The sequence below is a fragment of the Mustela erminea genome, chromosome 6, assembly GCF_009829155.1.
Source record: "Mustela erminea isolate mMusErm1 chromosome 6, mMusErm1.Pri, whole genome shotgun sequence".
NCBI lineage: Eukaryota > Metazoa > Chordata > Mammalia > Carnivora > Mustelidae > Mustela > Mustela erminea.
This window is the reverse complement of record NC_045619.1, coordinates 115,133,330-115,146,980: the sequence shown is the minus strand read 5'-3', so window position 1 is coordinate 115,146,980 and position 13,651 is coordinate 115,133,330.

Sequence of the window (13,651 nt, the reverse complement as noted above, 5' to 3'; positions counted from 1 at the left end):
TTTTATAGTCTGGAGGTGGGTGGTTGGCTGAGGGAGAAAACTGATTTCCTTAAGCACTTTTGGCAAATCTCTTTGGAATGTTTCATGTATTGCTTTGGGGCCTCAGTGGAAAGGGAGATGAAAATAGTTCTTATTTAGCATCCTGTGCAATTAACGTAGTCCATCCCTCCCTCCCTGCCCCGGCACAGCACATGCAAAAAATGAGAGTTATCTGCGTGGTACTCGAGGCCCCCGGATGGGCTGTTCACAGCTGGAGGTGACTAGCCAGGATCTCCAGCTGCTGTAGGCCCCATTCCCACGCCTTCAGGCCCAAGTGCTCGCCCACAACCTATTTCCGGCATCACACGTGCTGCTGACACCAGACGGAGCCCCAGGACCGGAGTGCTGCAGGAGACGACAGGGTTCATGTGAGCTGTAGCGTTAAGCCACCGACCAGTGGTGATGTCTGAGCTGGGTTTTGAAGTATGAAGATGAGTTTTCTAGGCCACCAAGCGGGGCAAGGGCCTTCTGGGTGACTTAACAGTTTGCTGCAGCAGGAGAAGTCAAGTGTGTGACAGGCAGAAAGGTAGGAGGCTCTATCCTGGGCAGCTCTTTCTCTCACAGCCATTCCCTACAGAAATTTCAATTTTAGGTGAACTTCATTTTGACTCCTTTCTTCTCTGCCTTCTCCCTGTCTCCCCCTCCTGCTCCCCTACCCCCTTCTCTTCTTCCTCTCCTCCTCCCGTTCTTTTTCTTTTTCCTCCTCCTTTGCTCCCCTCCTCCCCCCCCTCACCTTCCTCCTCCTCATTTCACTTCTCATTAATGACCAGGTATGGCTGGTTTCACCTTTGAACTTTTTTCCACATCATCCCTCCCCTCCCTCCCTACACTCCACTGTAGTCACACCCTTGGTCTTCTTTCTCCTACCACTGTCAAGAAGAGCCCCGTCTGACGTCCCTTCCCCACCGTCCCCTCTCCCACTCCGATTTCTGCCGGACAACCACAGTGATGTTAATAGCAAGCCCAGGAGCATCTGGGTGGCTCAGTGGGTTGAAGCCTCTGCCTTTGGCTCAGGTCATGATCTCAGGGTCCTGAGATCGAGCCCCACATTGGGGGGGGCTTTTTTTTTTTTTTTTGATGGGGAAAAAAATCTGTTTAATAGATTCTATCTACTCTTACGTCAAATGATCAGAAAGAGCAAATCTTCTGGGAGAGGAAGTATTAACAACATAAATAAATTTAACTTGAATACATACAGAAATGTACAGGCTTCTGGAAAGGAGTCTTCATATGATGTAGAGGGCAATGAACCTGATTTGTTTTCCTGTTCATTCTGGGTCACAGATGTATGATCCTTTATCAGTGTTGAACTGTTATTTATGGTTGCTTCATTCACTAGAATCATTGCTTGGACATATTCTTTATTTGTGGCAGACCCATCTTTGATCTTTTGTTTCAGTGATTGCAGCACATTTTGCACTTGTTCAAATATAAAATCCACTTTTCCATCATCTTCCAGCTCCATCCAGAAAGTTTTTGCATCACCATTTTTTTCTCCCATCTTTTGGCGTCGTTCATAAACATAAAACTCTTCAAAATTAACTTTATCAAAGGATTGAATCACTTTGATTGAAGAATATAACTGGAATCCAACTGGAATCCAACTATGGTCTCTATGAAATTTGCAGTCCTTAGAGAAAATACATCATTATGCCACTCCAAACCTAATGGTCTTTCATGCCTGAATTTTCAAGTAGTAACTGTAGTTGAAGAAACTTTTAGAAGTAACCACTAGTCCAACCTGATGATGAGTCCATGCAACTTTTTTTTTTTTTCTGCTCAGCACGGATCCTGCTTCCCTTCCTCTCTCTCTGCCTGCCTCTCTGCCCACGTGTGATCTCTGTCTGTCAAATAAATAAATAAAATCTTTAAAAAAATAAAATAAAATATCAAGCCCAGCTTTACACCCCACCCCATCATTTTATACCTCACTCAGTGAAACTCTTCTGCCTTGCCACAGCCCACCCTAGAGGCACAGACTCTGCCTGCAGAACCTCACCCCTTCCTCTCCCCTCTCCCTTCCCCTCTCTGCTCCAGCTCCCCCAGCCTCCTGACTCTTCCTCAAACAGGCCAACCACATTCCTACCCCAGGGCCTTTGCCTTTGCTCTTCCCTCTTCTTGGAAATCTTAGTTCTCAAATATCCACAGGTTTTCCTCCTTCTTTAAGTATCAAATATGAGGGCACCCGGACGGCTCAGTCAGTTAAGTGCCTGCTCTTGATTGCAGCTCAGGTCGTGAGCTCAGGGTCCTGGAACTGATCTCTGAGTCAAGCTCCAGGCTCAGCAGGGAGACTGCCCGAGACTTCTCTTGCCCTCACCCTCTGCACCCATCCCCCCACAGTTGCACACACACACTTTCTCTCTCCAGAATGAATAAATAAATCTTAAAAAAAAAATTCTACAATAAAGTCTGTCCTCCTGTCTTGTTGATCAGGGCCCAGGTATGTTAGTTTATCAGGAGGGAGATTCTGAGATGTGAATTTTCAAGGTCAGCGATTCCCACATTTGCTTGATCTGTTATAATCTGGTGCTACAGCTCTGGTCTTAGTAGTAGATGGGCTTGCTGCCCTGCCCACTCCCCCCCCCCCCGCCCCCACCATCCTGCCTGGCCACAGACTCTCCGACTCTTTGCCAGGGGATTCCTTTGCAGCCTCAGAGCTTGTTCTGTCTGTGGAGGAGCCATCAATGAATGCCCCAGAGAGGACTTCAATCACCGACCCTCAGGAGTTAACAGTTGTATCCCTCAGTGAGTGAGTCTAATCCTGGATCACACAGTGTCCCCTCACCCACAGCATGTGATAGCACATGCCTGGTCGATGTCCTTCCCTTCCTGTCTCACTTCCTCAATCCCTTACACCTGTTTCTTAGTGTCACCTCCCAAATGAACCCTCACAGCCAAATTCTTGTCTCAGGACTGTTTCCGGAGAGCCAAAAGTAAGACACTCTTATTTCTTTCAGGGGGAAAAAAAAAAGCTTATCCTTTAAAGGTAATGCATGAACATGGTACCTTAAAAAAGGTAAAAGATAGAAATTGTGAAGATAGAAATCTCTCTATAAAAGATGGTAATTGGAAAGTAAACATCTTTCCTCTTCTTACCTCCAGTCTCTCTACCAAAAGGTAATGACTGCTGACAGTTTCCTTCATTTCTTTCCAGAAAAAGATACAATTATAGAAGTGTATGTATATAGACATCCTTTTAAGTTTCCCTAAATGGAGTAATTCTAAATACTATGCTTGGCACTTTTTTTCTACTTAATGACTTATCTTGGAGAGCATTTAAATTTGCACGTACAGGGGGTGCCTGGGTGGCTCAGTTGGTTAAGCATCTGCCTTTGGCTCAGGTCACGATCCCAAGGTCCTGGGATCAAGTCCCACATTGAGCTTCCTGCTCAACAGGCAGTCTGCTTCTCCATCTCTTTCTGCTGCTCCCTCTCTATAAAAATATATATTTTTTTTTATCAAAAAATCTTTAAAAATAAATGAATAAATTTGCACATACAGCTTTTTTATAGTTCAATGGCCTTATGGTGTCTAACCACACCATAGGTTTCTAACCAGAACTCCTGTTAGAGAACACACATTGTTTCTAGTCTTTACAGTTGCATCCATGCTGTGACAAATTATTGTATATATATCTTGGCTCATTTTTAAAAGTTGAATAAATTTGTGACAGAACAAAAGATAATCGGTGTTTATTTGTATTTTAACTTTTTTTTTCAGATATTGCTATTTTTCTCTCTTCCAAAAGATTGCATGGATGTTCTAACAGTATACAAACACTTGTTTCCCAAGCCTTCCCTAACACTGGGCTTAGCAAACCTTTCAATATTTCCTAATCTGTTAAGTGAAAAAGGTATTTCATTTCATCATGATTTCTTCATATGTTTACTAGCATTGATGGTTCCTCTGTGTCTTACCTGTTCATAGCCTTGACCCGTTTTTCAACTGGAGTCTTTCTGTTCTTCTTTTAAGAGTGTTTATATAGAGTTTGGCTACTAACCTGTTAGATACGTTTCTTATATTTTCTTTCATTCTGTGATTTCCTTGAACTATTTTATAATGAAATATTTTCTTATACAAAAGTCTTAACTTATTAAATCAAGTTGGTTTATTTTTTTTCATGGTTTCTGGATTCTATGTCATGCTTAAGAACCTATCCTGTCTCAAGTTTATAAAAATACCCATCCATATACCTCCTAGTTTTTTAGTGGCTTTATTTTTACACCTAGATCATCAATTGACTTAGGAAATCATGACCCAGAGATCAAGGGTTGCACAGTCTACTAACTGAGCCAGCCAGGTAGCCCTGAAGGTTTATTTTTATGAATGGTGTTTATTGCTGGAAGAAACTATAGAAAAATAGGAATGAAGCAAAGAAGACAGCTGAGAACCCAATGTTTGAGTGGTGAATTTAGGGAGTTCCCATTGACCGGAACTGGCCGATCGCCCTTCAGGGAGAAGGTGGTCCTCAGCCGTTTCCTAGGGTTTTTGCTAGTGGTGTGTTGGAGCTATCTTGAGTACTGGCTTACAAGAGCCAGTTTATTGCATAAAGCCATGGTTATAAGCTAAATCCTTTAAAATTATAAACAAAATTTTTTCAAGATAAAAATACTCAAAATTAATCAATTCTTAATTATTTTACTATGTTTAACTATTACCTACGATGCTGAGATTATTTAGTTCTACTGGATCAATATAGTAGAAATAGCGCAAAATGGTGATGTCATGTTGGTAGCTTGAATAGGATATTGGTGGGAGTATTTGCACTGGCAAATGCTACAAATCAGATGCAGTAGTCAGACATCTACCAGCACAACTGACTTTGCCCATCCCCAGAATCTATTTATTCAGAGAAGAGGCTGACACATTGGAGAAGAAATTCAAGAATCACTTAGGAAGTCAGACTTGATCTATCTCTTCCAGTGCTGGCATTCTATGGTTCTGGAATACTCATCATCACTCTCTATGGCTATACTGCCAAGGGGAATTTTGCTGAGCAAAATATGCTTATAAGGGATTTCTTCAGTCTTCATATTCCTAACCTGGATCTCATTTTGGTGTAATACCGCCCTTTGATGGGTCTTGCACAAGACTTTCCCTGTAATGTCTCAGATTTAGATTCCATGGGGAAACTCAGGGCAATAGATAGCATTACTTGTCATCATTCATCTGTTTTCCATTTGATATTAAGTGTTCTTCAAACGTTGACTCTTTTCTCTAAATGCTATCAAAGTATCCACAGTTTACTGACATTTTGCTCATTCCCTTCCATGTGGCAGCTCGTATTTTGTAGAAAGCAAAGGAAAGTTCGAAAACCAAGGGTCAGAATATGAGTTTGGGATCTCACATCAACACTTGAAGTAATAGAAGCATTTATCCAAGTCTAAAGAAGGACCTTCATTTTGTCCTCAGAAATCAGTTTTTCAGAAGCTAAGAACATTTAAAAGATATATGAAAATCACAAGAAGAGGATAATATTCAAGTAGCTCTTATATAATCTTGTAAGAACTTTCTCATTCAGAATATGAGAAAGTTACTTTTCTCTGCTTCATTATCTTCTTTTAAAAATAGAGAGCTCTTGGGTGCCTGGGTGGCTCAGTGGGTTAAGCTGCTGCCTTCGGCTCAGGTCATGATCTCAGGGTCCTGGGATCGAGTCCCGCATCGGGCTCTCTGCTCAGCGGGGAGCCTGCTTCCTCCTCTCTCTCTCTCTCTCTCTGCCTGCCTCTCTGCCTACTTGTGATGTCTCTCTGTCAAATAAATAAATAAAATCTTTAAAAAAAAACAATAGAGAGCTCTTAAAGGTGTTAGCATACATTTAGAGTCCCTCTTGAATCAATTATAATAAAAATTTTATGCATCGTTCATCCTGAAACAAATCCACTGACCATATTTATAATGGTTGGGGGTGGGGAGTTCCATTCACCAGGAGTTTTAACTGTGTTTCACAAATACTTCTTAGAACTAATTTTTTTAAAAGATTCTATTTATTTGAGAGATAGAGAGAGAGCACAAGCAGGGGAAGCAGCAGACAGAGGGAGAGGGAGAAACAGGCTCCTCCCCCAACAGGAAGCCCAATGTGGGCCTCCATCCCAGGACCCTGGGATAATGACTTGAGCCCCTTAAGGCAGCCACTTAACTGACTGAGCCACCCAGGTGCCCCCTTCGAACTCATTTTGCCTACATTTCACAGATGGTCCAGCTAGTCTACTTGTCTCCAAGGTAATTGCCAATTTGTCTCTTTTCCCTTTTCTTACCTGAAATTCTCTTTCCTCTTTTTAATGAAATCTTCTCAAATCTTCAGGATTCTATGCAGTCCTTCCACAAGTATTCTTGAGCTCAGTGATGTATTGCTCTTCTGGACTTATAACTACTCATTTGACATCTAATTATACCTTCCCTTGTGACTTACATTGTTAGTCCATTTCTACTGTGTATAGTATTACCTCAGCATCTAGACAAGATGTTCTTATCCTAGGATGCATGGATACCTTGAGACTTTAGGGAAACTGGGGATGTCATGAAATTACAAGTAAATTGTGTGTGTGTGTGTGTGTGTGTGTGTCTGTGTCTGTGTCTGTGTGTCTGTGGCTTGTTAGCACCAAAAATCCTTATCTTTTATCAGATTTTCAGAGGGATTTTGACCCAAGAGCTTAATCTCCTGGAGGAGAGAAGCTATGAGATATTTTATTGTATTTCCCACGATATTTTCAATAACTCAGCTAAGTAATTGAATGGGCACAGGATAGATCTAATGTTTCCACTTATTTGTTATCAATTAATCCCTTTCTTTCTAAACTATGAGTGGAGGACATGACTTTCCTGTTTCCATCTCACAGTTGACCATGTCTAAAGCTAATAGATGTTTAAAAAATTTCAAAAAGTTTAAAACAACAAGGACATGGGGAGATAGAGAGGAGAAGGGAGTTGGGGGAAATTGGAAGGGGAGGTGAACCATGAGAGACTATGGACTCTGAAAAACAATCTGAGGGTTTTAAAGGGGTGGGGGGGGTGGGAGGTTGGAGTACCAGGTGGTGGGTATTATAGAGGGCACGGATTGCATGGTGCTCTGGGTGTGGTGCAAAAAATAATGAATACTGTTATGCTGAAAATAAAAAATAAATAAAAAAAAAACACAAGACTTTACCCTTATGATAACTTACCTTGAGATACACAATAAGAGAATTCCACATTTCTGGAATTCTTGGTCACTTGACTACCTTTTATAAATCTTTATGTAGAGAAACAGAGGTTGGAAAATGTCTTCTCCTTTGACTCCAACTTCCACTGCATCTATTTCTTATTTTCTATCCCACTTGAGTAACTCACTCCCAAAGTTTAGTCATAGCTAAACTTTGTCTTTACCAATAAAACACCCTTTCTATGTAGGTTAAATAATGACCTCCTCCAAAGATGTCTATGTTCTGATGCCCAGAATCTGTATAAATATATTGCATTACATGACAAAGGGGAATAGAGATTGCAAATGAAATTAAGGTTACTAATCAGCTGGCCTTAAATACAGAGAGAATCCTGGATTATCCAGGTGGTCCCAGTGTAACAACAGGGGTCCTTAAATGTGAAAGAGGGAAGCAGAAGAGGAAATCAGAAAGACGCTATGTGAGAAGAACTTGAACAACTACTGTTGGCTTTGAAGATGAAGGAAGGGGACAATGAACCAGGAAATGTGGTAACCTTTGTGGGCTAGAAAGGGCCAGGAAATTGATCCTTTCCTAGAGCCTCCAGAAAGGGACAGAGCCCTGCCAACATTGTGATGCAGGCCCAGTGAGACCTATGTCAGAACACTGACCTCCTAAAATTATAAAATAATATAATTGTATTGTTTTAAGCCAATAAATTGTGATAATCTGTTACAGGAGCAGTAGTAAATTAATACGTTTTTCTTCCATTAGCCAATGAGTTTGCTTGCCTCTGAGCAACTCACTCTCCTATTTTTATAGTTTAGTCCCACTTGTATCCCAACTGCAACAAATTGCAACAAAACAAAATACAATATTAACACCTATAATCCATTGATCCTATAACTGTCATACCATCTCTCAACCCATTCATAGTTCTCTCTTCCCTCCTTATACAGCTCAAATCTCATGAACTACAATTATTACTCACTTGCAACTCTCAACTATGTACTCTGAACTCCCCTGAGCTCTCTCTCTGTCCTGCTCCCCTGAGAAAAATCCCAACTCTAGTTGAATCCAATGCTTCACCTATTTCATACTTGAACCTGGTAGTTAAATGTGGTTGTGGAACACACAACCAATTCGATGATCTTACTGCAAATTCAAGGCATTAATTCAAGTAAGATATTTGTGCTCCTGGAAATACCTACTAGGTTCTGTTGTTCCTTTACCCTCTGGCTCTCCTAGAGACTATTTCACAATTTATCTTCTCAATGAAGATTTCCAAATTCTCTTTCTCTATCTCCACCCTTTGCTGATTTTCTGTGTGTGTGATGGTAGGTGGTCAGAAGAGGGCTACTTTGATAGCATTTAGAGAAAATGATCCAGTAGAGAGTGGAAAAAATGTTTACATAGAAACAAAAGGAAATGGAAGCTGAAGAGATGTAAGTGGGATAGATTTTCTGTTCGATTTGAGGAAAAGAGCTTAGATAGGTACCATGATAGATGGTTCAGTTATGGGAGAGAAGTCAGTAGAGGTGGGTGGGTGGGTAGATAGGCTTATAGGGATTCAAGGGGACATCTGCTGAGAGGCAGGAACTTCTTGGGACTATCTCTGAGGACTAGAGACACTGGCAGGTGCCATGTATGTGATTTTATTTTGACTTGCTAATGCCAGCTCTGATGGGTACCATTTAAAGACTTTCTCTCTAGCCTGTTAAGCCCAGAGGTATGCCTTGTGGAGGAAGGCCTGCCTACCCTAAGGCCATGACTACATGTCATAGCTGGGTCAGGAGAGGACCCCACTCATCCTGTGCCACAGCTGCAGCCTCACCATAGTAGGCAGGAGCAATAGCAATTCTGAACACCCATGGGACATCTTCTATACAAGGTCACTTACTAAGGCTGGGAGAGGTTGTTAATTTATCTAATACGTAGAGACAAACACAGAGAGTCAGACAAAATGAGGAGACAGAAGATTATGTTTCAAATGGAAGAACAAGACACAGCCTCAGAAAAAGACATTAATGAAACAGATAAGCGTCTACCTGATAAGAAGTTCAAAGTAATGGTCATAGAGATGTTCACCGAACTCAGGAGAAGAATGGATGAACATAGTGATAGCTTCAACAAAAATATAGGAAACATAAGAAAGGACCAATAGAAGTTACAGAACTGAAGAATACAACTACTGAACTGAAAAATACATTATAGGTGTTGGACAGCAGACTGGATGAAGCAGAAGAATGGATCAAATGAAAGGCAGTGAAAGATAAAACCATGGAACTCACTCACACAAAGCAACAAAAAAGGAAAAAAAAAGAATTTTAAAAAGTGACATTAAGGGACCTTGGGTCAACATCAAGTGAAACAGTATTTGAATTATAGGGGTTCTAGGAGGAGAAGAAAGAGATAAAGGGTCAGAAAACTTATTTGAAGAAGTAATAGCTGAAAACTTCCATATTGGGGAAGGAAATAGACATCCACTCCAAAAAGCCCGAAGAGTTCCAAATAGAATGGACCCAAAGAGAACCATATCAAGACACATTAAAATAGTAAAAGTTAAAGAGAGAACCTTAGAAACAGCAAGAGAAAAAAATCCATTACATGCAACGGAAACTCCATAAGGATATCAGCAGATTTTTCAGTAAAAAGTTAGGAACCAGAAGAAAGTGGCCTGCCATAGTCAATGTGCTGAAAGGAAAAAAATTTCAACACAGAATCTTCTACCCTGAAATAATTTTATTCAGAATTGAGAGGGAGATTAAAAATTTTCTAGTTAAATAAAAGGAGTCTATTACCAATAACCCAGCTTTACAAGAAAGGGACTTCTTTAAGCTGAAAAGAAATAGCAGTGATTAATAACAAGAAAACATATGAAAGTAAAAATCTCACTGGAAAAGGTAAATATATAGGTAGTAAAGATAGTGGACTAATCACGTATAAAGCAAGTGTACAGGTTAAATGACAAAAGTAGAAAGATAAACTAAAACTACAATAATTAGTGAAGGGATACATAAAGTAAAAAGATATAAAATATGACATCAAAAATATAAAATGTAGGGGATGGATAAAGTTGTAAAGTTTTGGGATGTGTTCAAATTTAAGTCTATCAGTTTAAAACTAAATGTTATTTACATAGGACATTACATGTGTACCTTATGGTAACAAAGCAAAAACCTAGAGTAAGTACATAAAATAAAATGAAAAAGGAATCTAAACATAGGATTAAAGAAAAATACTCAATACCAAACCAGATAAGGTAACTGCAAGAAAAATTATAAACTTATATCTTTAATGAACATAGATGTACAAATCCTCCACAAAACATAACAAGCTAAATTCAACAGTACATTTAAAAGGATCATACACAAGGATCAAGTGGGATTTAGGCCAAGGATGGAAGAACGGTTCAACATCCACAAATCAATGTGACATACTTAATTAACAAAATGAAGGATCAAATTCATATAATCATCTCAATAGATGAAAAAGTATTTGACAAAACATGATCCCCATTTATGATGAAAATTCTCAAAAAAGTGGGTATAGAGGAAATATACATCCACATAATAAAGACCATTCATGAAAACCCACACCTAACAGCATACTCATTGGGAAAAAAAAAAAAAAGAATGTTTTTCCTCTAAAACCAGAAAAAAGACAAGGATGTCCACTCTTGCCACTTTCTTAATATGGTATTGGAAGTCCCTACCATGGCAATAAAGCAAGAAATAAAAGGCATCCAAATCAGAAAAGAAAAAGTAAAATTGTCACTAATTAAAGATATACAGAAAACCCTAAAGGCTCCACCAAAAAACTCTTAGAACTAATAAACAAATTCAGTAAAGCTGCAGGATGAAAATAAGTCTATGGAGATCATGACATTTCTATATAGGAACAATAAGCTATCAGAAAGAAAAATTAAGAGAGAAATCTCTTTTAAAACTGCATCTGAAGGATAAAAATTGTAGGAACAAATTCAACTAGGGAGGTAAAATGCCTGTACACTATGAAACTGAAAACTATGACACTGATGAAAGTAACTGAAAACACAAATAAATAGAAAGATACCCTGTGTTCATGGGCTGGGAGAATTAATATTGGTAAAATGTCTATCCTACCAAAAGCAATCTACAGATTCAATGCAAAACCTATCAAAGCTGCAATGGCATTTTTTACAGAACTAGACCAAAAATTCAGAATTTGTATAAAACCACAAGATATCTCAAATAGCCAAAGCAATCTTGAGAAAGAGAAACAAGGCTTTAGGGATCACACTTCCTGATTTCAAACTATACTACAAAGCTATGGTAATCAAAAAGTATGCTATTGGCATAAACTCGGATACAGAAATCCTGGAACGGAATTGAGAACCCTGATATGAACACACACATATATAGACAATTTGTGACAAAGGCACATGAAAAGATGTTCAACGTCACTAATTATTAGGGAAGTGGAAATCAAAACCACAATGAAATATCATCTCACACCCATTAATGACTATAGCAAAAAGATAAGAAGTAAGTGTTGAAGAGGATGTGGAGAAAAGGAAATGTGCACACATTCTTGGTAGGAATATAAGTTGGTGCAACCCTATGTATGGAGATTCCGCCAAAAATTAAGAATAGGTCTACCATAGGATCTAGCTATTCCACCTCTGCGTATTCACCTAAAGAACATGAAAACACTCATTTGAAATGATATATGCATTCCTATGCTCATTGCAGCATTATTTACAAGAGCCAAGATCTGGAAAGAATCTAACTATTCATCAATGGATGAATGAATAAAGACAGTGCAGTATGTATGCGTGTGTGTGTGTGTGTGTGTGTCACACACACACAATGGAATACTACTCAGCCATAAAGAAAAATAAAGTCGTGTCATTTGCAATGTTGATGGACCTTGAGGGTATTATGCTAAGGGAAGTAAGTCAGACAAGAAAGACAAATACCATGTGACTCCATGCATATATGGAACTCGAAAAAAAAATGATAAAATGAGACAGTACAAAAATAAACTCGGGGCCCCTGGGTGACTCAGTCAGCTAAGGTTCTGACTCTTGATCTCAGCTCAGTTCTTGATATCAGGGTCCTGAGTTCAAGCCCCGGGTGGGGCTCCACACTAGGTATGGAGCCTACTTAAATACAAACAATCAAACAAAAACTCATAAATACGGAGAACAGATTGATGGTTTCCAGACAGGAAAGGAGGAAAAGGGGCTAGGGGAAATGGGTGAAGGGAGTCAACTGTATTATAATGGATGGTATCTAGCCTTTTGGTGGTGATCACTTTGTAGAATCTGTAGATGTTATTATAACATTGGACACATAAAACTTATATAATATTACATAGAACTTACATAATGTTGCATACAACTTTTACCTCACTAGAAGTTTATTTAATAAAACAAAAGGAAAGCACACTCATTTGGCTCTGCGATTGTCCTTCTGCTACTGCTCCATGCCTCTGCCTCTTGAGAGAGTGTCTACACTCCTCTTTTCCATCTTCTCTTGAACTCACTCCCGTCAGGTTTTTATCCTTAGCTCCCTCCGGAAAGTGATCTGGTTCACATCACTCGGGCTTTCTCACAGCTAAATCCAAGGGTCAGTTTTCGTCGTCATCTTACTTGATCTATTGGCAGCATCTGATTTCATCTCTTGCCTCAATTATTGAAAAACATTCCAAAATGGCCTCCCAGCTTCTGCTTTCACTGCTGTTGGATCTCTTCTACTCGGTAGTCAAGCGCTTCTGTTTTTTTGCTTTGTTTTGTTTTAGTAGATTGGGTCATGTCACTCCTCAGCTAATGCCCCTCAGCTCCAGTGTTTGCCAGTTCACTCAGGAAAAAAAAAACAACAGAATTCTTACAGTGGCCCATGGGGTGCTATATGGTCTACCCCCATTACCTCCCTGCTGTCCTCTGCTGGTGCCATCTTTTCTGCACTCCTCTGTGCCAGCTTCTGGGCCTCCTTGCTGCTCCTCAGACATGCTAAAGCTTGCTCCTGCCTCAGAGATCCTGCTCCTGTAACCCCTTGCCCTGCCCAGAATAGCCTTCCCTCAGATTAGAATGACTCACCCCTTCCTTCCATCAGGTCTCTGCTCAAACGCTACCTTATCATCGTGGCTGTCCCTGACAACATCCACGAGAAAGAGTGGCACCCCCTGGTATGCCATCTACCTTACCCTACTATTTATTGTTCTGTGGCACTTATCACTGACAAAGTGTGTGTGTATACTTAAATTATGTATAATGATCTATACTATTATATACTATATTAATGCCATATATAATAGTATGGTATGTTGTGTGGTACATTATATAGGCATGTGTGCACATATTTTTTTCTTGTCCACTAAAATACAGATGCCTTCAGGACAGGGACTTAGTTTTGTTCCTTGCTATACCTCTAGCTCTTAGGAAAGCACCTTATGTACGGTTGAATAAGTCTCTTGAATGAAGGGGGCAATGA